General features: G+C 42.3%; 1 long non-coding RNA gene across 1 annotated transcript; it reads right to left on the reverse strand.

Annotated features, from left to right (window-relative positions):
* Positions 1-1,988: 1,988 nt before the first annotated feature.
* LOC125687905 (uncharacterized) lies at positions 1,989-11,931 on the reverse strand. The gene is made up of 3 exons (XR_007374507.1): positions 11,819-11,931; positions 10,260-10,362; positions 1,989-2,037 (listed from the first exon to the last, which is right to left on the reverse strand). It is a non-coding gene; the product is annotated as an uncharacterized LOC125687905 (long non-coding RNA).
* Positions 11,932-27,316: the final 15,385 nt, after the last annotated feature.

A 27,316-nucleotide genomic window follows, 5' to 3' on the forward strand; every position in this document is an offset into this window, starting at 1 on the left:
ACCATGGCATACTAAAGAAGACCAACTATTGCAAGTTAGCCCCAATGGAGATTGTTACGAAAGCAAGGAAGTAAGTTCCCTTTGAAGAAGCAGCATCACAGCAGTAATCAGCTGCTTTTTGAGGCAGAGAAGGAAACCAACAGATATTCATCACCCCAGTTCTGGAGACAGCGTTCTGGGAGTCAGGAGTGTAATTCTGTCTGGAAAACTTCCTGATCCAGATCCTTCAGCTGTTTATAGAAAAAGTATCCATGGGATGACACTGATCCACATCATTTTTGCAAGCTCCAGGGTTTGCGCTAGGGTATGTGATTTAAATAACAGATGGGTAAAATCACATGTAACCAGGCAGCTCCCTAGTGGCTGTATAGATGTGGATGTTGGAGAGCATATGATTTTCCAGGCTAAGGTCAGCACTAACCTGAGCTCAATTTTTCCTCCAGATCTGCTTTTTCTAGTGCTATCACGCAGCTTAATTTTTTTGGCTTGTTTCACCTCCTCCTGCTGAAATCACACCCCTGTGAAGGATCCTTCCAATGCAAACAGGGGAGTCACATGGCTCCAGAGCTGCACCATTTCTGGAAGATGAGAACATACCTCTGTGAGGTGTGGAAAGTGCTGTCTGCCACATTAATGAAGCCAAATTGCAGAAATCTGCAGTGTGAATCAGATGGTACCACCTGGCCCTCAGCATGAAGGAGATAAGCACCCTGATTTATAAAGAGTTTATTAAAGCTATTAGCTTTGGAAACTACTCACTGAATAGTACACTTTATACATGATAAACAAGAAACCTCTAATACTTTTTTTTTCCTTTTAACTTGCAAAATCTGCTACCGTATTTAACCTAGCTTCAGTATACCACACCTTTAATGAGTTCTATATTTTTACCTTGTTTATATATTTATGATTCTTGGGTCTGGCTGAAGATTAGAAGCAAACCACACCACAGACACAGCATAGGGCTTGGATCTCGTGAGATGAGCTTCATGCAGCAAGTGTGTGGGGCTTGTTGTCAGCAGCACCCCCAGAATCCCTGAGTCCCAAAGAAGCATCCTCAATTGGAAGGTGCATTTCATTGGCAGCATGAGAGCTGCAGGGGACATGTCAGCCAATGGGGCTGTAAAAGCAAATCTTGGCAGACTCCCTTTGCGTATCTTTGGGCTAGGCCTTTATGAGTCCTATGGTTTCTTGCTCTAGTTTCATCTTTTTTATTTTGTACATACATGGGTATGTATTTATGTCTGGTATCTGAGAGAATTTCTTGAACACAAAAATGAAAACACCTTAACATAAAATGAAAACGCTCAAATATTTTTTTGCCCAGAACACACCCAGCAATGTTTCAGTGTTGTCTGAATGATGGGGTGTGGGGCTTTCCATGTGCCCTAAATTCAATAAAATTCTGAGGAGAATTCCAACAGACCTTTAACCTCTGCATAAACTGATTTCTCACTTGACTCTCTTGCTAGACCTAGGCATATCCTAATTTCTATTCCCCTAATTTCCACCAAAGTAAACGACTATGTGGGTATTTTAAAGCATACCAAAATGACTTTATGACTACAGGCCGTTCTGTGCTCCACCACAACTTAAACCCCATGGACAGCACTTGGAGACATAGGCTCTTTCTTACTGCCTCCACAATTTCCCAACGTTTTGGTAAGCGTTCACCATGGAGAGAAAAAGGCAATGGGCTGATGATCTTTGTTAATCGACCAAAAAAGAAAAAAAAAAAAGTGCAAACTGATTTTTGGGCATTGTACCTAGGCAGGTCTAGTAATTGTATAACAAATATGTATTATGCTAGAAAGAGTAGACTCACAGGCGCCAGGAGTGAAACATTATCCTTTTCAGACAAAGTCTCAGACGAAGATCTTTATCTCAGGATGATATATGGGATATATTTTTGAGATGACTCCACATAATACCTTTATTATTGTTGAAGTTTAACAACTTAAAAGGAATTAAAAAAAGATCATATTTGTCCTTTGTTTCATATCCAAATATGGGCAGGAGGCTTCCGATGGGGTTAGGCTTAAAAAAAAAGAGAGAAACACCATTTAGCCTAAAATAGCACCAATATTTATAGCGTTGCAGGGGGGATATATGAAGCAACTGTAGAATTGGTTTGAAGAGCCAGAAATGCTCTCAGTTACAGTTTGCTATTGCAATCTATTGAATCAGAACAATTGCTCTGTGTGTACTCTGGTTTGCCAGCGAGGGAATTAGGACTGAAGTTCCTGATGAAGATGAGAAATTCAGATTAAACTGAAAATAGTAGAACATTATTAATTATAATTCTTCAAGACAAAGTTGACAAAGTTGACAAAGGTCAACTTTCAGTAAACTTACAACTTACAGTGTTAACACTTTGTGGCTCTAATTCCAGGAATACAAAACAGTTATAAACCAGGAGATTGAAGATGAGCTCTTGAAGACTTGCCTTAGGAGTGCTTAAATTCTTTAGCAGCATTTCCTGGAGGATGGGCAAAGTTTCACAGGAATACACTGCTCAATGATCCTTAATTACGGATTAGCAAGGAGAACTAGTGTACTTATGGTCTTTTTGCCTGAACCACACAAGGCAGACTGATTGCCTTCTCAGTGCCCTAAGCAGTGGGCTGGCCACAGCCATATTGTGAACAGCTGTACCTTAGCATAGCTTTAACAGCTCTTTGTATCTATGCAACTTCTGTCTTACACCACTCCATTGGCAGCTATGGGACATGGTCTTGCTGATGTTCAAGATCTGCAGCACTATTCTGCAAAACCCTGTCTGAGTGTTGTCCATCAAACAAGGCAGTTAGGTTATTCAGCACAAACTCCCTCCAGTCAAGAAAAGAACTGACAGTACTCCTGTATCTGTGAACCATCCATATTCCTGATTTGCCTTGCCATGACACATCATGCCATGCCGTATGATACTATGTCATGCCATGCCACACTGGTTGAAAGGGCTGTTATTCTGTCATGTTATGGGACCACTACTTGATAAATACAGAACACCTATGATGTTTGTGTCTTCCCTGGCTTGGGGGGTCCTCCAAGTGTATTCACTTTCCCTTAAATGCCAACCACATCATCAACAAGCAAAACCAGAAGAAAAAAATAAAAAGCTGAAAAAAAGAAACAACACAAACAACACATAGGCAAAATGTGATGAGACTTTGCCTGGTCACTCAGTGATAGCCAGCTCCCTTGAACTTTTTCAGTGATGGCTTGAATATCGCTGAGATCCAAAGCAGGTCCACGAAGGTCCTGCAGGATGGACAAACATTTCAGCCCCTCACTGCCTTGGAGACTTGCACCTTGCACTGTGTCTGCCGGGATTCTGGAACACCACTGCCTGCTGAGCTGTCATAACAAGACTTAGCTTTCCAGATCATCTGAACCCCACCCTCTGAAAATGACAGCAACTAACACAGGAACCATATCAGTACTCCTGATGAGGCTTCTGTGCCCAAAATGTGAGCTGCTGAAGCCCCCACGGAGGCCTTGGAGACTTCCTCTCCCCCCACTGCATGAGAGTGCCTAACCCTTTTTGGCCTAGTCACTCCAATGTAAAACATAAAGACGTACATGACAAAGGCTTCTTCAGCTTTAAGATAGACCATAGGCTCCTCTGGGCTAAATAAAACAGCAGAAGACAAGGCTGCATAGGCGGTCTGGCCAAGCCTAAAGCAGGCGAGCTTCCTCTCAAGCAGCACAGCCTGGGGCCCATCAAACTTTGAGTACAGGCACCAGTCTTGAGGAAGCATGTGGCTGTATGAGCACTTAATATCAGAGACTGACTGGGGCAAAGGAAGCCTAGTCCTGCACAGCCCATCTCTGCTAAGTGTATGGTCGGTGAACTATCATTTCAGCCATGCCTGCTTTTCCTTGCCAAAAATACTAAATACTTTAACCCCCGATTTGATGGGTCAAGAAGCCTAGTGTGAAACAGGGAGGAAACTAATTTAACACTAGAGACATCAGCCTAAAGTGTCTCTGCAGGCACTTCTCTGGAAAACGAATAGCCAGTGCTTCCAAAAACACATCATTCACTCATCTTCTGCAGAAGGGAAAAAAAATCATTAAAAAAAAAAAAAAAAAGCACCCTTCATTGCACAATTCTAAAAAATGTCTGCATGTGAGTAGTGATGGTATCTGATTGGAACCTTGTTGGTGTGGGAAGTGTAAGGGGGTGTGTAAGTGAAGTTGTCACAGTTCTTACTTTGTCACAGTGACATAAAATGTGTCCAAACAAGGACAGAAGTAATCATGTGCTCTGGCAAGTTAACAACTAGGCTGTAATAACACAAGCCAAGAGAGATTCTGCAAAGCAACTTTTGAAAGGCAGAAAAAATAAAACATTTCTGAAACACATCAAATGCAGACAGTCTGCCAGAAAGTCAAGGGGGTTGATAGATGACTTGAGGTGTAAACCATTGCTCAGAGAAGGTGAGAACACAGCTGGAAAGCTTTGTGTCCCCTTTCACTCACCAGGGCTTTCAGGCTTGAATCTTTCTTTTGGGGGGATGAGCCCAAGAAGCTTTCTCAAAATGAGGTGTCAGTAAGAATGAGCTGAATGTGCCCAGGCGTGGAGCTGCTGAAATGCTCACTACGATCCATAATCTACCAGTTAAATCTAACACAACCTTGCCCCAAGCACTGCACTGGCAGCAGGACTAGACAGTGGCCTGGCTTTTTATTTTCAAGGTGATTAACTTATTTCATGGAGGAGAAATGAAGCGTAGGCAAGTGCTGCAGTTCTCCACAGGCTATCCTTCAATGTTACTCACATCCAATTCTTCTTAGGGATCTAGGGGAGCAGGGACTTCTTATCCAATAAAGTTCATGGCATGTCTTCCAAGTTGTAGGGGCCTCTGGTCAGGTACAGTGAGTACTGAACAAATATTGTGTTTACAATGATGGAAGCAAAATAAATAGGCCAGAGCTGGCCTTGACTAAACTTGCCCTCTTTGCTTTCTGCTCCGTGTGAAAAAGACTTTGATCATTTTCCTGATAATCACTTGGGTCTTGCGGGTGTTTTTGTAAGTCCAACTCGATAGAACTTAATAGGAAGACTGGAAGCATACAAGCTCTAATTACACAGTATTGCATCAGTCTATATGTAGACATCTCCACCACCAAACTGTTCGCTCTGGACACAAAGAGCTACTGTTTCTGTGATAATTCTGCAATGACACTCTTATATTGCTGGAGAATAACATTTGACTTGGTGAGGATGAAAGTGCGGGAAATCAGTGTGTTGTGGTCAATTCCTTCACTGTGTGCACTGCCCCAAGTGTCTTGGCACACCTCTTTGCTTTGTGACATTTCAAAGCTGGGGTTAGTGCATGCCTCCTGGCACAGCCCTGAGCAGAGCAGTAAGGAAACCACACCAACATGGTGAATAACCAGGGGAAATCTCATGCCACAGAAATAACCCTTAGATGTGCAGATTTTCCTTAGCTGCTTTTTTCCTCTGGCTGTGCCTGAATTATGGTGAGGTAAAATGACTGCAGATCTCTGAAAGCAAGTTTTATTCTAACTAGGTCATGAACCAGTAACATGGAAGATATAATGTCATGGCATGTACTGGAAAAAAAAACCTCCATGAGTACCAAATAACTGTGGCTGAAGCCTCTGCTACAAAGATGTGTAATTCTTTGATATCCTCACTGGCTAAATTAGAGCTGGAGTGCAGTCACACTTCTGACTGCTGAGTGAGAGCATATCCAACAGCTATATTTCCAGTTTTGTTGTTCATCCCCTATCCCTCAAATCGCATTGGCCAGTAAATACGGAGATCATGGAATAACAGAATCTTTTGAATTGGAAGGGACCATTAAAGATCACCTGGTCCAACTCCCCTGAAATGAACAAGGACACCCACAGCTCCATCAGATTGCTCAGAGCCTGACCTTGAGTAGCTCCAGGCATGGGACATCCATCGCCTCTCTGGGCAACCTGTTCCAGTGCCTCACCACCTCCATTGTAAAAATTTTCTTCCTTCTATCCAGTCTAAATCTGCCATTTTTTAGTTAGAAATCAATAGCTCCTTGTTCTAACACAACAGGCTCTGATAAAGAATCTGTCCCCTTATTTCTTACAGCTACCCTGTAGATACTGAAAGGCTACACTCAGGTCTTCCTGGAGACTTCTTCAGGCTGAACAGCCCCAGCTCTGTCAGCCCATTCTTGTAGGGATGTTCCATGCCCTGGACTATTTTTGCAGTCCTCTTCTGGATGTGTTCCAACAGGTCCCCTTCTCTCCTGCACTGAGGATTCCACATCTGAACACAGTACTCCAGAACAGATCAACAGGATCACCTCCCAGATCTCTCCCCATTCACAATCAGATGATTTATTTGGTGCATGAATCTCTAGAGATCTGAGAAATAGAGAGCTGTTCAGTATGGTCACCTCAGTTTTATGCTGAATTATATAAGTCTAGGAGTGGGCATTCATATGCAAGTTGTCTAAAGGTGATGTCACTACTGGCTACATGCACAATTCCTGAGATGAAGGTTGAGGCTCACCCAGGACTAGAGATCTCATGCAAGAGACTGTGCAGATGAGAAGGTGGACATGAATTGGCCTTGCTCACTCTGCCCAAGCAGACTCATGATGGCAAAAATGAGCCTTGCTCTGCAGTAAGGAGCAAGGAGCATAAAAAAATCACACAACAGAATACATAGTTCACTCCAAAAGTAATGCTTCCTATTTCCATGGAAACTACAACAGATACAAAGAGCATGATAACACTGTTTGATAGAGAAAATTATTGGCTACAAAACCTTATTTTTTTAACACAGGCACCACTATTAGCAGTGTATATTCACCAACAATGAACAAGAGCCTACATGCTGCACTCGTAAAAATCTGCATGGCTATCTGGAACATGGCTTGACTTTCACATTGCTGTCACCACTGCTGAAACGCACTACCCACCTCTTACTGTGCTCACATCCACTGTTTGGTCTCCATAAATATTCAGCAAGTGTTGATGAATGTCAGTTGGTGGCATTTTTTCTACATGGAGGAATTCAGTGACACATCTTTGCTTCATCTGCACTTTCATCAGATACCATTCTGTCAGACTGCCTCTCTGCTGCCATCTCTCATATGGTAGCAAAATGGAATGGAACATTGGTGGGAACTTTCAGCCTCTACTGCCATACCACCGACATCCATCTCTGACGTCGCAGGCCAACATAATAAAACAGGAGGCATTACTTTCAGAGCATCCCTTGTACCAACATTACATAACTACAGGTGATCAAGTAAGGTCAGACTTAATAGCTTTCAGACCCTGGCCTAACAAAGCTATTAATATTCCCTGAATACTCACAGAGAGCTTTCACAGTCAAGTTCTGACATGTTATCTCATGGGGCCTGATAGTTTGCTCAATGTAGTTCAGCTGAAGAAAACTGCTGTGCAGAAGCTACGTGTCATACCATCCAGTCTTGTGGCACAACAGGGGGCAGTGGGACATAAAGGCTACAGTTCCAACTGTCACCACATCTCCTTGTTGAACAGATGGTGCTTGGCTTCTCAAAGTAAAATCACTTGGGTGACTTATTCCTGGGATACCTCAGACCTCAGCCTGAAGACCTGTACTGATTTATTTTCCCATGTCTATATAGACATTAGAAGGGCCTTCCATTTTTAATGCTTTAGCTGCCTGAAGAGCAGTGCCCATATTTTAAACACTGCAGGGGCTTTCAATACATCTCCAGATGGAAGAAATTTCAAAGTGCAAGAATTGCACAAGGATCCTAAGAGGTCAGAGGGAGTGGCACTGCTGGGCATCCTGGAGGCAAAGTTTCTCAACTCTTCCTATAAATGAGGCTAAGGAGAGAGGTTAAGAGGAGAGACAATCCCTCTCCAGCTCCGGCACACATCCTGGTCCCACATCCTACCCCCTGTAGCAATTCTGTGCTGGCGCCTTCCTAGGAACCCAGAAATAGGTTTTAAGCATGCTTATTGCATCATGTCCTTTGGGACTATGCTGGAACTGCCAATTTGAATCACTTTAAGCTCTCACAGTTATTTTACAAGTCCCTGGGTGAATTGTTTTACTACATTAGGAACCAATCAACTAGGAATTTTCTTCTTACAGTTCAGTGTGTATTTCTTCCCATGATATAGCCACAAACCTGTCTTTCATCAGTTGCCCAAGGTTTTTGCTTTTACATCTAGTTACCACAGGGCTATCAATATTTGCTTTTAGTTTCTTTAATATGTGCACACAGTACTCAAATTTAGTGTAATTATGATTATATGCAGCAAATTTAAACTTCACTTTACTTGGCTCAGGGCAGGATAGTCAGGGTAATGTAGAGGTTGTTAAGTCATTGGGTCTGCCTTCATATTTGATACATAGGATCTACAAAAGAATTTGTGTGCCAAAGGCCAAGAATGAAATCCTTAAACCTCCCACAGAGCTGCCACTCTAAAAGAAGAACTGCCTATGCTAGCTGCCCCACTTTCATCCAATAATTTTCTACATACCTAGACCATATACCATGGAGGTACAGACTCCCACATAGCTCTTTATGTCTTAGCTTTAACGAGCAATCTAAACAAATGAATCACTACTGTTGCCATTCATAAAGTGAGTGATCTCCACCAGTCTCAAAATTTGGGCCCTATCCCACCAGTATTTTATGGGTGCATCTCTGAAATTTGATCTAAATCACGGCATGGACCGAAGGGGAGGAATGTGCCCCTTTTGCCACTCTTTATTCCTTAGAGCACATACAGGGATGAAGGAAACACAGACTTAAATTGCATTTCTTCCAGAAGAGTAAACCTTCCCTTCCATCTTCTACCTCCTAGTGTACTGACTCTACCATTGTAAGGTCCCCATATTTGCTTTCTCCTTCTACTCTTTGAGTTGCTCTGCTTTGTCTAAAATGTTTGCATTCTCACTCTATCAGTCTCAGAAGTGCAAGTTCTCTGTTTCAGCATAAGAAACCTCACCACGATCTTGCTCTCTGTGTAGACTTAGCAACACTGAATTAATTTCTCAGGGTATTAATATCAGTATGTATCTCACTACTAAATAATCTGACTTGCTGTCTACCCAGCAGACTGGAAACCAAAACACACTGATTTGAACGACTTTCTCTTGCAGATCCTCAGGCTTAGGTGTTTACCTGGAGTACCTAAGTTAAAAACCTAACTGAGCTAGATTTTCACAGAATCATAGAATCATTAAGATTAGAAAAGACCTCTCAGATCCCCCAGTCCAACCACCAGCCCACCCCCCCACACCCACTGCCCACGTCCCTCAGTGCCACATCCACACGGCTCCTGAACACCTCCAGGGACGGTGACTGCACCACCTCCATGGGCAGCCTGTGCCACTGCCTCATCGCTCCTTCTGAGAAGAAGTTACTGCTAATATCCAACTCGAACCTCTTCTGATGCAACTTGAGGTTATTATTTGCCCTGTTGCTACTTGCCTGGGAGAAGAGACCAACTTAATAAAATCCTGAAAAACACTAAAATCCTGAAAGACAGTGAAGTCTCCAGAGGAGAATTCTGTCCTTTGATGAACCAACACACAAGGGATGTGCATCCGAATAGGGACTTTGGGTTTCCAAATTATGTTCTTCTATGTGGTGCATGAATAGAAGCTAGGTCTCATCCTTGGCAGCTATGTACAAACACACAGTTCATCAGTGGAAGCAATTACCCCCTGCCAGGACTCTAGGTACTTAAAACTCTAGCTTTCTCTCCCTGTTGTCCACGAAAATGTACAGAAGCCAGTGCATAGTGGTGTTCTCTCTGATTCATCAGCCACCACAAGCTCCTGGCTGGGGTCATAGAATCATAGAATCACCAAGGTTGGAAAAGATCTCCAACAGCATTCCCTTCAAGCCTGAAAAATATCCAGTTGTTTGGTTTTGATCAGATTGCTTGGTTTTGGCAGCAACAACCACCTCCATTTTAGCTATCTTTAATGGGGAATTTCATCTCTGCCCTGCTCCTCTGCAGGATTCTCTGAAGCAATTTTTGCTTAACATTTGTGTTATTGCTTTCATTGAAGTCTTCATGGCATGATCCATGGCTGGATGCTTGGAAATGAGATCCTTGCACAATGCAGGAGTTTCTTTCCTCCTTGGGAACTCTTTGGGGGCTCTCACCCACTACAGCTGTTGTGCGCCAGTACTGGTGTCAGTAACGATGGGTCTGTGGCATACACAAAGAGAGCTGTGGGACAGTATTTTTTCCCTTTTCACTGACAGTAGGAGTACTCTTACCTCTGCAGAAATCAAGCTGCAATGCCACAGATGGGCTTTCTGCCAGTCTTGTAGTCTGCTCTCCAGTACCTGTACTGTGGTTGTTGAAACAGTAATTACATCACTACAAAATAAAAACAGAAAGCCCCATTTAATAAAAAATAAATATTATTGTTGAGTTGTTCTTCCTCCTATCACGCAGCCTGAGCAATTGCTATTTTTTCCCCTTAAGAGTCTAGTTGCTGGTACTATATCAGCATGACTGCAGTTTGTCAGTGCATTAACAATTCATGACCAAAGGATGCTGAGTGAGAGCTTTAGCTTTGGGGAGAACTCCACCCAGACAAACAAAACTGCATTGGAGAAGGGATAGGAAAGCCAGTCAGAGATCCCCCAGTTCACTGAGTCAGGCAGATATTTATAGTCCAACCTGCTACTGCTGTGCTGAAGAAATGGAAATATTTTTAAATCATTCTGATCAAATATTCATATGATCCTAGCACCCAAGCAGAAAAAGAAAGATCCTGATCTAGGATGGTTCAGTCTACCTGTGAGGCACATAACAGATGGATATAGGGAGATGGAGAAAACAATCACAGGATAACAAAACAATCAGGATCACAAGCCATGGCATTGGTCAGTTTTTCCGTAGGCACTGCAGCGAAGGGAAGTTTTAATGCTACCAAGAATAATAATGAGGTAACATTCAGGGTGTTTACGAAGAGTTTCTCCAATGCGTGAGGGGCAGCACTGGAAAAAAAATGAAGTCAGCTTCCCAGAGGATGGTGTGACTTCGCTTAGGGAGAAGGCTCTCTTTTTTTTTTCCTCAGAGAATGATGACCTCACTTAAAATGGAAATAAGCCTTGGTTCCCCATAACTGCCAGGCAGTTGGGTGAATGAGGGGTGTCTCTGTACCCTCATTTCCAAGCAGTGGAGTTAGTCTTTACCGCAACAGTTTCAGTGAAATGAGAATTTGCTCTCTGAATATACAAAGAGTTAGTTTTCCTTTCCGCTAACTCCACTGAGAGCGCTTGAAATTTCAGCTGCCAAGAAATGTCAGCCCAGAGGTGTGGAGAAAAATTGTTTCAAATCCATTTCCTCAGTGTTTCTAATGAATCTTTTTTTTTAAAGGAATTTTATGAGTATGTGGAAATTTCAAGCAGTTGTTGAGAACAACAGTTACGCTACTGGTGGGAAGCCGGAATCTTTTTGTAGAAGAGAACAGTGGATGTTGTACCCTGCAGTTCTCAGGTTCTCACAGTTTGTTTCTGCCTAGTAAATTTATGTTACAGTTTGGTAAAGTTTTTTCAGAACACGGAAGCAAGTATGACGAGGTTGTTCGTATAGGCAAGAAACATGGACTGTGGCTTTGTTGTTTTTTTGTTTGTTTGTTTTTTTAAGGCAGTAACTTACTCTTCCTACTATTATTTTTCTCATGCAGACAGTGCCAGTTATAAAGCTACAGCAGTCTTCAATAAAGCCTGCAGGTTGTGAAATTCATGAGTACATTTGTTGCCAGAATTACATTTGTTGGAGCTCTTGGTCTCAGTTATAGATCATCCATTTCCCATTAACCCACCTGAGAAAGGGGAACAGAGGCTGCCACCACTTTGTTTCCTCCAGTCCATCATGGAGCTCTGGTGGGTAAGAATCACCAAATTTTGTTGGCAGGTGCAGAAAAATCTTCTGAGGACTTTCTGATAAGCAGCTGGGCTGCCCTTGGCTCTAGTCGGTATGAGAGGCAAAGCTTTCAGTGGGATGTAAAACACAAAGTAGGAAATAGGCAGAAAGCATTTGTTTGCATTATTGTTCTCAAAGTAGGCTAAGCTGAAAACAATTTTTATTTCAATAAAACAGTCTTCCCAAGACTTATTTGCTGCTGAGCTATAGTTTCAAGTAAAGCTTCCGTCTATGGACATCTATAAAGAAATCAAAACATTTCCTGTTAAAGTTATGTTAAAAAGCAGAGACCTTTCCACTTCCACTTTTTTTTCCCCTCACAGGTTATCTTTAAAAGACATCTAAAATCTTCCTTATTTAATTTATCTCCAGTCTTTTTAATTGTTCTGTTACATGTATGGAAGAGATGTCTTTATTCACTTCTTTCTTATTTATGCTTTTTCTTTAAAAGTGTCGGGTTCTGACCTTCTCCCTCCTCTGCATATTTTTATTTTGTCACTGCTCTGCAAGGCATTTAAGTACCTGCTTAGCTCCAGGACTGACAGTGCAACTACTCATGCACAAGTATGTGTTTAACATTTATCTTGGTGAATCAGACATGGGACTCCCTCTGTCTTCCTCTTTGACAAAAAACACAATTATTTTCTCTGTCTCTGATTTCTTCCTGTCTACCATACATACTTAATATTGTCTGCCTATGTTTTCTCTATTTCCTAGTTTTTCTCCTCTGCTGTTATTCTTTCTTTTCTGCACTTTTCTCCACAACAGTCTCTCTCTCTCTGGTCTTTTGGTTCTTTTTTTCTCCTCACTTCTCTCCATTTCCCTCCCTGATATTTCTTCACTGAATGGTTAAATTTGAAGAATTGCAGGGATATCTCATTTTCTACAATATTCTATTTCACTAGAGCCTGCTACAATTGAAATCAACAGCAAGCCTCCTATACACTCCCAGGAGAGCTGGAATGGATCCGAAATATTTGCTATTTGCCAAATGGTGAGAGTCTCTGCGTCCAAAACTGGTCTGTTTACATCAGGATCAAATGCAGGCTCCAGTTTGAATCAGAACCATATGCTCTTCCCAAATTATGAATTTTCATAGTAAAATAAGCTGCATAATGGATACTGGAAGACAATAATGTCCTTGTTAAGTGCTGACTCAGCGCCTTGCGAAGGGAGAGAGTTGTGCTGCTCTGGAGCCAAGGCTGCACAGCGCAGCTCAAAAAATGATGGAGTGGAGGATAGCAGGGGGAAGGCAGGAGTAGATGGCAAAAAGTTGGTTGTGTTTAACAAGCAACTACAGTTAGAAAACATTTCACAATATCTGCCACCAGATACCAAGTGAAACTCCAGCTCCACTGACGTCAATAGCAAGCCTCCCATTGACTTCAGGCATCTGGATGTCCACCTACCAAACATTCATTTTGCTGTTAAGTGTGAATACAAATGAGATAGTGTCCCTTGGGAATGAGGCAGTCCTGTAAGGCATCCTGATGATGCTGCATTTTGCTATTGCGACGCTCACTTTCTTAATATATTTTATTATTCTCAAAATATGTTGGTAAATCACAGAATAGAATCAGAGTCATAGAATGGTTTGGATTGAAAGAGACCTTTAAGGTCATCTAGTTCCAGCCCCCCTGCTGTTGGCCAGGACACCTCCTTCTAGATAAATGCTGGTTTGGTTAAAATAAAAAAAAATACTGGTTACTGTGCTTTTGCATTAAAAATGGCTTTTATTTTTAAAAATACCCAGAAAACTCACAGCATTAGTAACCTGTGCTGCTTCTCAGTTCACAGGGTTTTAATACCAGCGCTGTTCCCTCTGTGGCTGACTGTGCGGCAAAGCCACAACTGGGGACAGGTACCTCTTCTTCCTGGAGACAGATGTACTTGCTGGGTTATATGCAGAGAATTGATATTTGATGACCTTGGGAGGGGCTGCCAGCCCTGGCAGGTCTGGTGGCAGTGGGAGCATGGGAGTCCCAGTCTCTGGGCAAGCTCTCCTCATGGTCCACAGTACAAGCTTGAGTATGTGAGCCTGTTATTGCTGTCAATTACAATCCACATCTTTAAACTATTATTCAATTAAAAAAGAAAGGAATCTATTTTAATTGCTGAAAGGAAGTCTATGAATTAGGGATGGAGCACCCTTCCATGCAACCCCTACCCAGGATAAAATATAGCACTATATTTAGATTATTATTAGATCTTTTTCTTCCTTTGGTCTCTCTGTCTTATAGCACTGTCTTTATGTTTGTTTTTCCCCTGCTCTGTTGTCACTTTGTAATTGCACTGGATTTCTTTCTCTCCCTCCCTTTGGCTTTTTTCCCCCCCTTTCTACTGTCTCTCTCAAGCAGAGTGCAAACCCATTAACATTCCCAGTTCCCCATGAACAACCAAGCCCTTCCCCTGCTGCTGCATTTCAAGTGAGGCAGGGCAAGTTTGTGTGAAAAAACAGGCAGGTACAATCCTTTCTCTTCCCCACATATGCAGGACTGAAGGATGGCTGGAGAAACTGCAGGAAGCCTGCTACAAGGAAGCGTGGCACCACTCAGACCCTTCACATTGGCATCAGCTCCACTGCTTGCAGTGGAACCCACAACTTCTTCTTCTCACCCCAAAATCTGAGGATTCTTATGGCGAATCTTGCATTGCTGACCCATTTCCAGCATCCTGTAAGTGGCCCCAGTTGGTACGTGCACGTGCAAAGTGACTTCTGAAATGCAAATATCACCAACTTGAGGGGGAGCCATGGAATCAGTTAAGGTTGAAAAAGACCTCTAAGGTCATCTAGTCCAACCATCAATCCACCCCCAGCCTGCCCACTGCCCACGTCCCTCAGTGCCACATCCACACGGCTCTTGAACAGCTCCAGGGACGGTGACTGCACCACCTCCCTGGGCAGCCTGTGCCACTGCCTCACCGCTCTTTCGGAGAAGAAATTGTTCCTAATGTACAATCTGACCCTCCCTTGGTGCAAACTGAGGGCATTGCCTCTCGTCCTATTGCTGTTATCTGGGAGAAGAGACCGACAGAGAGGAATAACTTCAGGCAGCACCAGGCAGCCCTCCAACCAGGCCCAACTTGAATGGTGTACAGAGAGAGTGGGCAGGGGACTCCCAGTAGTCGCTTCCCAGAAGACAAGGTGCAGGATGCTTAACCCTTCATCTCATACAACAATGAACACAATTTTCTGGAATGCACTTCTCTGTTTGTCAAACCATATTTTTAGTCACTAAACTCATTTACATTGACTGGCCAGTGGCTGGATGTGGCAATCATTCAAAAAGTGACCTAGAGATGAAAAATTGTCACTGGGTGCCTGAAATTACTTTCTCCAATTAAACATACACACTAAGAGCTTTCAGGAAGAATTTTTGGCAATGCTGGTTTGTTCAGTGCTGCTTTACAAATTACTGCTTCTTATATGCTGAATTTTAACCCTCCGTCCCTCAGTTTTAAAGCACACGTCAACTATACGCTAAAGGAGTCAAGAAGATAGGCTTCAATTATTTCATTTTATGGAGGTTAAAAAGGTTCTTGTAAATGACTGATACAAATAACTGGAAACCCAGTTAAAACAACTGGATAACAGATGGCAAAGGAAAGTGGTTTACTGTAAAGTGTTGCAGACTAGAAGATCATTTACAAGAAGCAATTACACAAACATCCCTAAGCATCCAAGATCCCATAAAAGGGTTGCTGAGGTGGAAGCACAATTTTAGTTGTGGATATTTGTGCTTGAATTAAAATCAAATCTTTTTTTTTTTTTTTTTTCTTGTTCTTACTTGTTTTCCCCCCTTCCCTCTCTGTGTTCCCTTCCTTATCAAGGCAGCTTTAGTGTTTCTCACCCTGCATGACGAATTAAAGTGGCCAGAGAAGTCCTCCCTCCAAGAAAATCTTGTGCAAAAAAGGTTTGTTTTTCTTTTTCTTCTTTCATTCTTTTTATTTTATTTCCTTTGAAGTTTCCTTTAAGGATCAATTAAAGACCAAAGAAGACAATGCCTGTGTGGTGAATATAAATAGTTTAACAAGTTAAATGATTAGAGTATTAACACATTTTTTTATGAGCGTGGCAGAAGAGAGAAACTGCCACATTCTGGCATGTAAGAATCTAAATGTTTATCTGCATTTACCTTTTTAAGCCTTTTTTTCATCCTCCCACATAACCCATTATGTATAGATAATAGTAGCATGACTTTCCTGTTGGATCTTGACAGAGTGTTGAGCTAATAAAACCAAAGCTTTACATAGTGGATTTCTGCAGACCAAAATACTTTCCCTCACTTGGAAGAAGAGCATTTCTAAAGTTAGCAAAGGCAACTCTGGCCTTTGCCTGCTGTTTATCTAAGGATGGAGACTTAGTAGCTCCTGCAGTTCCTAACATTCCACTGGAAAAGGAGGGAGGCACAGGCAACACAAAATTATAATTAAAAAAATCCTAGTTTTTCACTATTTTTCATAGCATCCGTTGATTTTATTTAAAAATTTTGGCAATCTGACCACTGCTAGGAATGCTGGATACTTTCTGCACTTGCAAAACTATCTGCAGTACTCTGATATGATATTTAAAGAATCTCCTTCTTGTCTAAGAGCCAGTATAAGTACAAAAGACATTCATCCTACTGACCAATATTTCCCACAGAATCCTTGTGTCTTTCTGCCATCCCCAAACCCAAGTGCACAGACTTTCCCTCTACATTATCAGCAGGGTGAACTTTCTCCTCTCCTGTAACTTGCAGGCAATAACAGATATATATGTGTATGTGTGTATCAGATTGTTCTCTTGCCAGTTATTTTCATTTGATGTTGAACTTAAAGACACTGGATTAAGAGAGAGACAACTTGTCTGCTGCCCTACATATACATCCATAACACAAGGTTTTCTTGTACAGATCTAACACGGAGGTTGCATTTCTAGGCCAGACTTTTACTAATGGAGCAGGGCAAAGTGGTCCAAAAAACAACTGCAGGAGTGGGGTGAGAGTTTGTCTCAATGTGAAGGCATGCCAAGGCTCATTCTAGGCACTTTCTAAGAGATCTTACTTGCTAGAACAAGGCTGGGATACAGAAAATACATGTGGCATCCCTAGGTGCTGGAACATCTCTTTGAAGTTGAAGGCATAGAAGTGTAAATTTGATCAGCCTCAGTGCTGAGGTTTAAAAAGCTGTGAGGGGTAAACACAACACTGAGCCACTATTCCTCCAGTCCTGAAAGGTGAGCAAAGCACAGATCAGACACAGCTGAAGATGTCTGGAGATCCCAAACCATTGCACCCAGGCATAGCATACACCACACAGGTGTAGCTGCTTGTCTACTTTGTGCTGCTGCAAATCTTGGCAAATTGTACCAATGTCAATGTTGTTTTCTTTGTGTGTATTGCATGGTTTTTATCAACCCCAGCATCAGTATGGCACAAATCTGCCTATGTTGGAGTTTTTCACAAGGCACACTGGTGTTAATGAAATCAGAAGAAGGATGGCTATCAGGTTGATATGGCTATCTCATTGGCTGATAAGGCTGTACAAGTCTGAGACCGTTGAGTACAATAATTACTTACTGAAGGATGCTTGTACTTTCTTCTTGCCCCTCCTGCACACACATGCACATGCCACGAGACCCTGCCACAAGTGACTAATAGCTGTGAAGCTGCAAGCAAAATGTCACTGATCTCATGGAGATACCACGAGATTCATTGCCTCCTGCTTCTGGGATCAGAGATGCAGCTTCCTGGTCTGAACTATCAACACAAAGCAGGAACCCAGCAGACCCATCATCAGCTTGAGTAACTCCACGCTGTCGCAACAGGAAGGTCTCTTTGCCCCGCTGATCTGCAGCTATCTGCAACATGTGCCAGTACAGACCACTGTGGCCTACTTCTGACCTCACATTAAAACCTGCATGTATGGTCTGGGTGTCTGGAGAATGACAGGAAGGGAAAAACTCTGCTGAGAGACAGCTTGCCCCAACCTGGATTAGTTCTCCTGGACAGGTAAATCAAGTTGCACTTGTTTATTTCTATCTGGTGACAACAGAGGGAGCCTAGATGACAAGTTCAGAGGGAGGCACCTACCTTCCAGACAGCTGGGAAGGTGAGGTCGATTCCTGCCCACTCTGCTGTGCTTCAGGGACTGGAAAAATGTCATGTCTCTGGAAAGAGAGAATAACATTAAGTGGGGAAAACAGTGTTTGCCAAGCTGGACTAATTGGGTCTCTAGCTAGCTACCAATCACTGGCTAAGAGTGCTGTGGACTTTGGACGAAGAGTTCCAGATTTTGTTTGAGAAATGTGCCAACAGCATTCCATTCCCCAAGAGGTGTTATGCAGGGGTGAGCAAATGCTCATAGGGTGCTGCAAACAGTCACTGGAGTATCTGAAAAATAATCTAGTGCTCCTTAAATGGGCACCTTCTGCAGCTTTCCTAGAAGGAGAGGTTACTGACAGGGGTATTTACTGAAGCAATGAATGAGCTTTGTATGAAAGACTGAGCAAAGCTTGCAGAAAGATCTTTTCTGCACTCTGACATGATATGGCTCCTGGTCTGAATTTCATCTTCATTAGGTACCTGACACATCAAAGCCACAATTTCCCTGGTACTTAAAAGACGGCTTATGTGGTCCTAATAACATATCAGCAAGTGTTCAGTATTAAACATACATCATCTGCACAAAGAGAGAAAGGAGGACTGAATGACCTCATTTTAATTGAAGGGTCTTAACTAAGCCACTAATACTGCACATTCCATATGTTAGTTATGTGCCTAACTATCACCGTTTGGCCTACTCATTAAATTGCATCTACAGCTAATTGAGAGCAAAACATTTCATCCGGAAAATTGCAGGCTAGATTAAAAAAAAAAAAAAAAAAAAAGCCTGTAGAAGTCCATAAGCGAAAGCAATTATTATGTCTCAGTGGCAAAGTATATTTTTTTAAATAGAGAAAAAGTTATGTTTCATAGTAAGCTCAGCATTGGCAGCACTGCACACTGGCAGAAGGGCAATATGAGAAGATGGCAGCCAAAGATGAGGACACGGGTTATGGGGCATCGCGCACACACCCCAACACCAGACCATCCCTGCTGCAGAGGAGGTCCTGGTTACAAACCAGATGGTACTCTCTGCTACCTTCCAATGTGGGCAGGGGACAAGCATCTACCTCCAACATCAAGACATTAGAGCCAGTGTGGACAGGTGGCAGGGCCTGTCACCCTTGGGCTCATCTCATCTGCAGGGCTGCCATCTGTACCTCTCTGAGCACCAAATGAGTTGCTTCCTCCTCATTTGTCAAAATACCTGATTGCATAGCAAGCAATGTAATTCCCCAGTTTTCTGCTGACAACTTGCAGAATCACCTGCCTTTGATCTGATAGAAAAGTGTGCATTTGTGCTTTATGTATCTAGTAGGATAAGAGCAAGAAGAGAGCCTGGCTACTGAATAACATAAAGCAGGTAACCAAATTTAGAACAGTTGTTCACAGTACAAGTATTTTTGGCAGCTTGCTCCTCCAGCACAGATTCATGAGTGCAGCTGTTAACATTTTCTCACCCACCTACACAGTCAGGACAGCCAGTGTTATTTTTTTTAATAGGATGAATTGTGTCCATTGGTGAAAGAAGTTTTGTTGGAATCTGCTGCCTTCAGCAGCCACACTCACAAGGGATTTGATAGGAAACCCCTCTTAAAGGAACATGAGTCAGTTATGAGGGCTTTTTTTTTTTTGCGAGCTGCACTGAAAGAATCAGTAAGGAGTTTTCCATCCATTACTTACATGGACAAGCTGAGTTTCAAAAAGCTTTGTAATGAGGAGCTTTTCAAGGAAGTCTTTGTGCTTCGACTGTTTGAGAACTTGGCCAGGGAGTTATTTCACTGCTCCCCTCCCTCCTCTCTGTCTGATCTCCTGGGGAAGCAGCCCCATGATGAATTAAGCATGCACTGCACTCCCTGAAGACTGTGAACACAACAGCTGGTTGCTCTTCACCCAGGAGAGGGGAAGAGGCTAAAACTGAGGCTCTCCTTCTTTCTTTTCTTAAAGCCGATGTCTTGTCTGGAATAGGGCCACTGTTTTTGCTCTGAGTTAGGAAGTGGTGTTCCCCTCTGCCTCCCTGCCATCCTTTGGGGTCCTTGGATACTTCTGAATTGTCCAAAGGATTTCCCGAATAGTCCAGAGAAAAAGTATGAAGGTATGCAAAGATGAAATAATGTTCTATGTGGTGATGTTCTTATTTCACAAGTATGTCTGTGAAGCAGTATAATAATTTTCCAGACTAGAGCATTTCCCTTAAAAGACTTCAGATCAGGGGCCAAGACACATGCTTCTTCTGACAGCAAAGAAAGCATTCCAGGGCTGCTTTGACAGCACTGCCGTGGAGGGCCTTCTTATCTGCTGTCCCAGTTAGACACACAGTCTCACTGCTTTTTGCTTCAACTTTTTCACTCTCTGAAATGGGACACAGTGATGACAACTGCTCTTGGAATTTGCTCTTCTCCCACGTATCCTAAAGCACCTCAGAGAAATTGGCATTTTGGATCCTAGGGAATTTTCTGAGATAAGAATCATAGAAACATAGAATCAATAAGGTTGAAAAGACCTCTCAGATCCCCCAGTCCAACCACCAGCCCACCCCCCCCACACCCACTGCCCACGTCCCTCAGTGCCACATCCACACGGCTCCTGAACACCTCCAGGGACGGTGACTGCACCACCTCCCTGGGCAGCCTGTGCCACTGCCTCATAACTTGATCTGACATGAATTTTTTCCTAATATTCAACCAGAAGCTTCCCTAACTAATAAGGATTATAGACTAACTTCATTACACGAGCAACTCAGGTAAGTGAAGTTCATCAGGTTAATGAGACACACCGATAACCTCTTCCTAACCTGTAACAAATAATGCCTTCATTTTCAGAGCACCACTGAACACAGTGGTGGTCAAGTGTCTCACACAGTTCACAGGAGTGAAGTTTGAGCTGATTTTTAAAAGAATGTCCAACTATAAGGAAGCTTTTGAGTAAGCACATAGTGGGAATGTGGGGGCAGAAACAGACCCTGACATACAGCAGCCCACCAGCCTGCGTAGCACAATGCGGCACAGGACATCACAACCCAATGGAGAGGGAAAAGGGGCTTTTGTAAGACAGTAGCTGTTTTCTCTGCAATATCTGCATTACATTTTGTAGGCTACATTTCTGGCTGTAATTGAGGAGCAGAAAAAGCAATGTATTGTGAGAACTGACGCACATATTAAAGCGTAAGCAAACCACAATAAAAATGAAACTCGGACAAAACATTTCCCATTCTGTGTGCATTAATGGCATGCAAAACTGTTCCTCTCGTGACATGGAAATACGTTGTGACAGGAATATGTTGCAGCATATCAGAGGACAGCCTCTGAGAAAACAAAACAGTGAGTGAGCAAATAATGAGAACTTAAAGAGTCTCTTCCTGCAGACTTGCACTCTGAATGGGAAAGCAGAAAGCAGTGGGTAACTATTCCTGGACCACTTCCAGTTGCTGATTCTACCCTGGGGATAACTTTTAGTGTGGTCTAGGTTGAGCCTACACTGCAAGATGTTCACATTATGGCCCATGGCTTCCTGGGAAGTGAGGAAAAAATCGTGATGTTAAGAGAAGCTAGAGGAGATTTTGTTCTGTGTAGTTGCATTTGCAGAAAAGGTAATCAACAGCACACACACGCATACATTTTACCATCCATCCAAGCCTGTCATTGACTACTGTTCCTCAGAGGACTGAAACAGGTGGGAAGATGAGTGGCCTTTTGCTGTGCTATATTTGGTTATTCATACCTAAGCTTGGTTTCAGGCTGGAGCATGGGAAATGCTGGTGAGTCCCATCCCCTCCCAAGGCTGAGCTTTTGAAAGATTGACAGAGATGTTTTCCCTTACCACAGGGTGGGGAAAGACATTTCAACAAAATGTTCATGTCATCCACAGACCTCTGGGTGGGAGTTGCATTTGCATGTTTTTGATCCTAGTCATAAATGATCCTTAGACATACTTAACTCAACTATTGACCCTCCTGATTTCATGAGTATAACATTTCCAAGGATGTTTCAGTCTGACTGATCTGCCCAAGGAAAAGTCATATTTTTTAGACTCTATCCACCTTGGACACACTGACAGTACTAAGAACAAAGAGTTTATGCTGACAGACTTAAAAAAGGCTTCATGTGATTTCTCTGTGTTCCAGAAACTGCAGAGCCAACTACTGTTGGTTTAGTCTCAACCTTTTCACCCTGCTCCCTTTTTATGTCAGCGTGGGAAGCGCTAAACATTAAATGTCTTGAACATATCTTTCTACTACTTTCCTGCCATGTTCTAATGCTCTTTCTGTATCTTTGGGCTATTGCTCATATTGCTCACTGAGTAACATAGCTGTGCAGCCATCAGATGCTCTCAGAGCAACAGCAGAGCATGATTCACGGTATGAGCATTCATGGCTTTGGAGCTGGCCCTCAAGGCAATGAATACAATTAAAATCCAACTCTGCTGCTGGCCTGCAACCCTCCAAGGGACTCAAAGGCACCTCAGGGCTCTGTTTCCCAACATAGTTCAGCTTGTGTGGGATACAAAGGTAGTGATGACTGAAATAATTTGTGTTTTCTTTGGCTTTTGACCACTGAATAAAAACATGCTTTAGTCATTCATCTCTACCAGTTGCTGCAACGAAGGTGCTACTAATATCATTAGCAATCATACACACAAATACTCACTGCTTTAAATGTGAAATGAGGGCTCCTCACTGCATTCTGGGGCAGCATGATTTTTTCCACACAACAGCCATGGTACCCAATACCTTCAAAGCGGGTTCACGGTGCCTGCAGCCAGAACTACATCCTGTAGACAGAGGTTTCCTGACATCCACAACCAATATGGTCCTCAAGGAGACAAAGCCACAAGGAGAATGGGAGATACATACAATCCTTGTCTTCAGATGGAATAATGGGAGTTCTGTGGAATTTCCTGCATGCCTTGTATGTCAGCCCTCCAAATAAGAAAGACCCAATGTCTTATCATATCATTCCCTGCACCCTTCTGGGAAAAAAATCTGCAGTATAAGCAATAAAACTCCTGCATAACAAAATCAGAGGATATAATTCTGCCTTTACCTTGGATTTGTCCCAGTGTAATTTGCTGTTTTCAGTGTACAGAAAAAGAATTAGAAAATGAGAACAGACTTGGGCCTGTTACAGAAGAGTCGAGTCTTGGAGTAAGTCCTTTAGAGATGCCCCACTAGAAGTCATATGCTTGTGCAGAAAGGTTTTCTTTTTCCTGAATCAGCCCAATATTGATGTATTTTGAAAGTAATGTTTTTCAAAGTAAATAATAAAAGAGAAGCGGACCAGGAAGTGCATGGGACATTTTTGCCTAGCAACTGCTATACTCAGAGATTATTAAAACAGATGTTTTAACAGGACGTTCTTCATCAATTGTAGTTTTGCAAACATGCACTCAGGAGTGGCCTTGAGAAAAGCGGCATATCTTAGAAAGCAGCTTTTTAAATGAAATCAAAATTAAACGTACATGTGCAATGTAGCAAAGAGAGATCTGTGGCTTTCTTCCCCATGGAAGCATTTTTTTTTTTTTATTGTTGGAGACTTCTTAAAGAAGGCTTCGGTATGTCTGGATGCTAATTGTTGAGTTGTCTAGACGGTGATGATATTATTACCAAGTTATGCACAGATACTCACTTTGTCACTGTTTCCAGCGCTGCCTACACATATTGCTTCACTGAGTACTGTTGACATGTGCAAAAGCTCCCTAGATATTTATTTTTCTCATTTAGACAGAGATACTGCATGTTTCTGAAAACCATTATGCACTGAACCATTTCTAATGTTTGAAATGTCTTGTGGGTTAGAACTGAGGGATAATAAAGGGGATAAAAAGCACTGCAAGCAGAATTTGATGGGTTTGCTCCTGATACAAACCAAAGAACCTGGATAGAAAACGGGGATATGTGAACATCTTCCAGATGCATAAAACAATGCTATCTGCCCCAAATCTGAAATTAACCATTACTTTGTCCCATGGCTTCTCTTCCATAGGATCTATATGCAGCTGGGAAAAAAGAAAAGAAAAACAAAAAACAAACCTAAAACAAATACCTTCTGAGACTTTGATATATGATATTCTTGTGTCCATCTAGGGTGGTTTGCAGAGATAAAAATGTTGACTTGCTGGAGTCATACTACTAGGCACAAATGTGACCACATGCAAGCTGATCAAGTCACCAAGGAGGCTGGGCACCTTGAACAGGGAATGCGGGCTTCCCATGTCAAGTAGTGCCACCTCCCAAGCCCTTTGTCCATCACATTTTAATGCACCATTTTAACAGCCCACAACTTAGCCTGCTGTCTCTCTTTAGGGCTCATTGCCACTGTCATATGCTTCAGCTCAAACCAGATCTCAGACCTGGACTTTCTGAGGGATCCTCTGACATCCTCAGCATATATCAACAAAGAAAAGTAGAGTGGTGAAAAACACAGCAACCACTGCAGCTTTCTTTTGAAAAGGCAGAAGTGGCTCTGCTTCACTGCAACTACAGCACTCCTCTGAAGAGTGAGAGATCTGGACTTAGTGCTCATCTCGTCTAAGAAGGTTTAAATGCACGCCTCTTTCCCAGAAAAAAATCCAACTAAAATTTTGGGCTGTTGAAAGAAAGGTCTGTCTGTGCCCTTCTCACTAGAGCTGAGCCATTTGGACATACAAAGCTGTAGCTGCAAATTGTGGACCCAGAAATAAATGTACTCCACTTGACAAAAGGATGCTTCAGTTCTATTCCCAGACTACTTTTGCACTCTACATCCATCCTTACTACAAGAACTAAATTCATGGCAGTATGAGAATGTCAGTGCACTGACCTCTGTGGATCCCAGTCTTTGTTCTCCCAGGCATTGTGTTGGGAGTCAAATCTAGAATGCTGAGCTCTTCTCTGTATGTTGAACACTACAGTATTTTATACTTTCTTTTAGTGTTCGTGACAGCATTATGGTGTACGTGTGGTCTCACAGAATCACAGAATCACTGAGTCTGGGTAGAAGATTCTCTAATTCAACCCTTCTGGTATAGGATATCTCTTAGAACAGCTCAACTAGAACCTTGCTCTTTTGAACGTCTCCATGGATGGATATGGCTCTTTTGGCATGCAGTTCCAGTGTTTGATTATACTTACAGTTAAAAAAAAAAAAAGGTTAACATAAAATATAGGGTATTTTTGCCTTTTGCCTCTTGTCTTGTCACTGAGAAGAGCCCAGTTATGTCTTATATGTTCCTTTCATGTATACAGGTAAAATCCCCCAAAGCATTCTATATTAAAGGCTGAACAGCCTCTCCTTTTATGTGTTCCAGTCTCTTCAGCATGTTTGTAGCCTTCCACTGGTCTCTCTTCACTATGTCCATGTTGCTCTTGAAATGGAGAGCTCAGAACTGGACACCGTGCTCCAGCTGTGACCTTACCAGGGCTGAGCAGAGAGGAAAGATCACCTTTATCAACCTGCTGGCAACACTGCCTGATGTAGCCCAGGATTCTCTTGGAAAAGAAGTGCTTACAAATGCTGGCTCATGTTCACTTTGGTGTCCACCAGGACCAATAGCTCCATTTCTGCAAAGCTGCTTTCCAACTGGTTGGCCCCCAGACCTTACTAGTACATGTAGTTATTTCTCCATGAGTGTGAGACCTTTCTGCCACACATTTCTTAAGGTCCAAATAGACCAGGACTCTCTGAAAAACAGCACAACCATATGGTATATTAGTCACTCCTCTCAGTTTTATATCATCTGTAAACTTGCTGAGGGTGCACCCTGTCCCACATCCAGATCTTTAATGGAGAGTTTAAGCAGTATTTTTCTCAGTATTCTACCCTGAGGTACAGCACTATCAACTGACCTTCTGCTGGACTCTGTGCCACTGGTGACAACCCCTTGAGGCTAGTTACTCAGCCAGCTTTCAGACTATCTCACTGTCCATTACCTAGGCCACGTTTATCTGTTTATCTATGAGGATGTTACTGGACATGGTTCTACAAGCTCTGCCAAAGTCCAATTAAATTATGTCCACTGTCATGTTCCCATCCAACAAGCTACTCATATCATCATGAAAGGCTGCCAAGTTTGTCAAGCATCTTTCCCCTTTGTGAATCTGCAGTGACAATAACCAATCACCTTTTTGTCATCATTTAGAAATGTCTTCCAGCCTGCAGCTGGTACCTTCAGTTCTCTGGATCTTCTTGTTTCACCTGTCTGAAGATTGAAGTGAAATTTTCAACAGAAATTATGCTCAAACATTTCTGTATTGGCTTTTCATTTGACCTGCAAGAGTATCTTTTGGACTGGTTTGGGGAGATCCAAACTGAAGATATAGAGGAGAAAGCCTAGGGGAACACTGCACACAGCAGTCTCCACAGATCCTATGAGTCCTTTTATCCATACTACTTGATTGACATCAAGCAGAAAAAAATGCCCAGAGTCTGTCAAAGAAAAGTCTCTATGACGCTGGTATCAAGAATAGATGGGACACATTAAATGCAGAATATCTACAAGTCACATACAAGCTTGTAGAACAGTATGATTCTAATGACTTAGGATTCAGGTCCTTTGTACCTCAATTTCCCTATTACAAAAGTGAGCGTCTTTTCATCCCTAGAAAGTGTTGGGAAGATCCATGTTTTGAAGACTGGGAGGATCTCAGGTTTTAGGAGTATAGGAATGGTAGTGTTGATGCAAGAGTATAGGCAACTTCAGTAACAGTGGCAAGTCCACCAGCTTTGACTGTAATGATTTATCTGAACTTTCCTGTGTTAAGTCATGCTACAAATGTAGCAAGACTTCTTTTGCTGATTTCAAAATGCTCTTTATGCCCTTGCTTACTTTTCAGACAACGGTGCAACCCATAAAGAGAGCTAGTTACAAAACAACAGATATGAACAGTCTGCTGCCAGACTGTAAAAGTTGGCCAGGAAAAATGAACTTAAATGTTCTATGCAGCAGCTTAGCTACATGTCACTCACTGGAAAAGGCTTAGGGGTTCACACAGCAATAATTTATTTAAAATAGTGTAATAAATGTCTTCTTTTTCAGATATATTACCTACACAGACATCACAGAAGGAGCCAGAAAAGCCAGCTTCCCTTCAGGCCATTTCTGTATACGATGTGTTTCAAAGTCTACTGGATGTTTGTCTGCTTTAATTACTTTGTCAAACTTCACATTGACTGGATATAAGGATGTTTTACAAACAAAAGTCCTGATAGAGAAGAAAACACATTTCTGTACAAAGCAATAAAGATGGAAGAAAGGTAGAAAGGAGATATGCTGTTCTGTATGTTTTTCTACATGGATTTGTCTGAGCTGTGGAACATTTTAGTACAGTTTAATCA

Source organism: Lagopus muta, chromosome 1 (assembly GCF_023343835.1).
Source record: "Lagopus muta isolate bLagMut1 chromosome 1, bLagMut1 primary, whole genome shotgun sequence".
Classification (NCBI taxonomy): Eukaryota; Metazoa; Chordata; class Aves; order Galliformes; family Phasianidae; genus Lagopus; species Lagopus muta.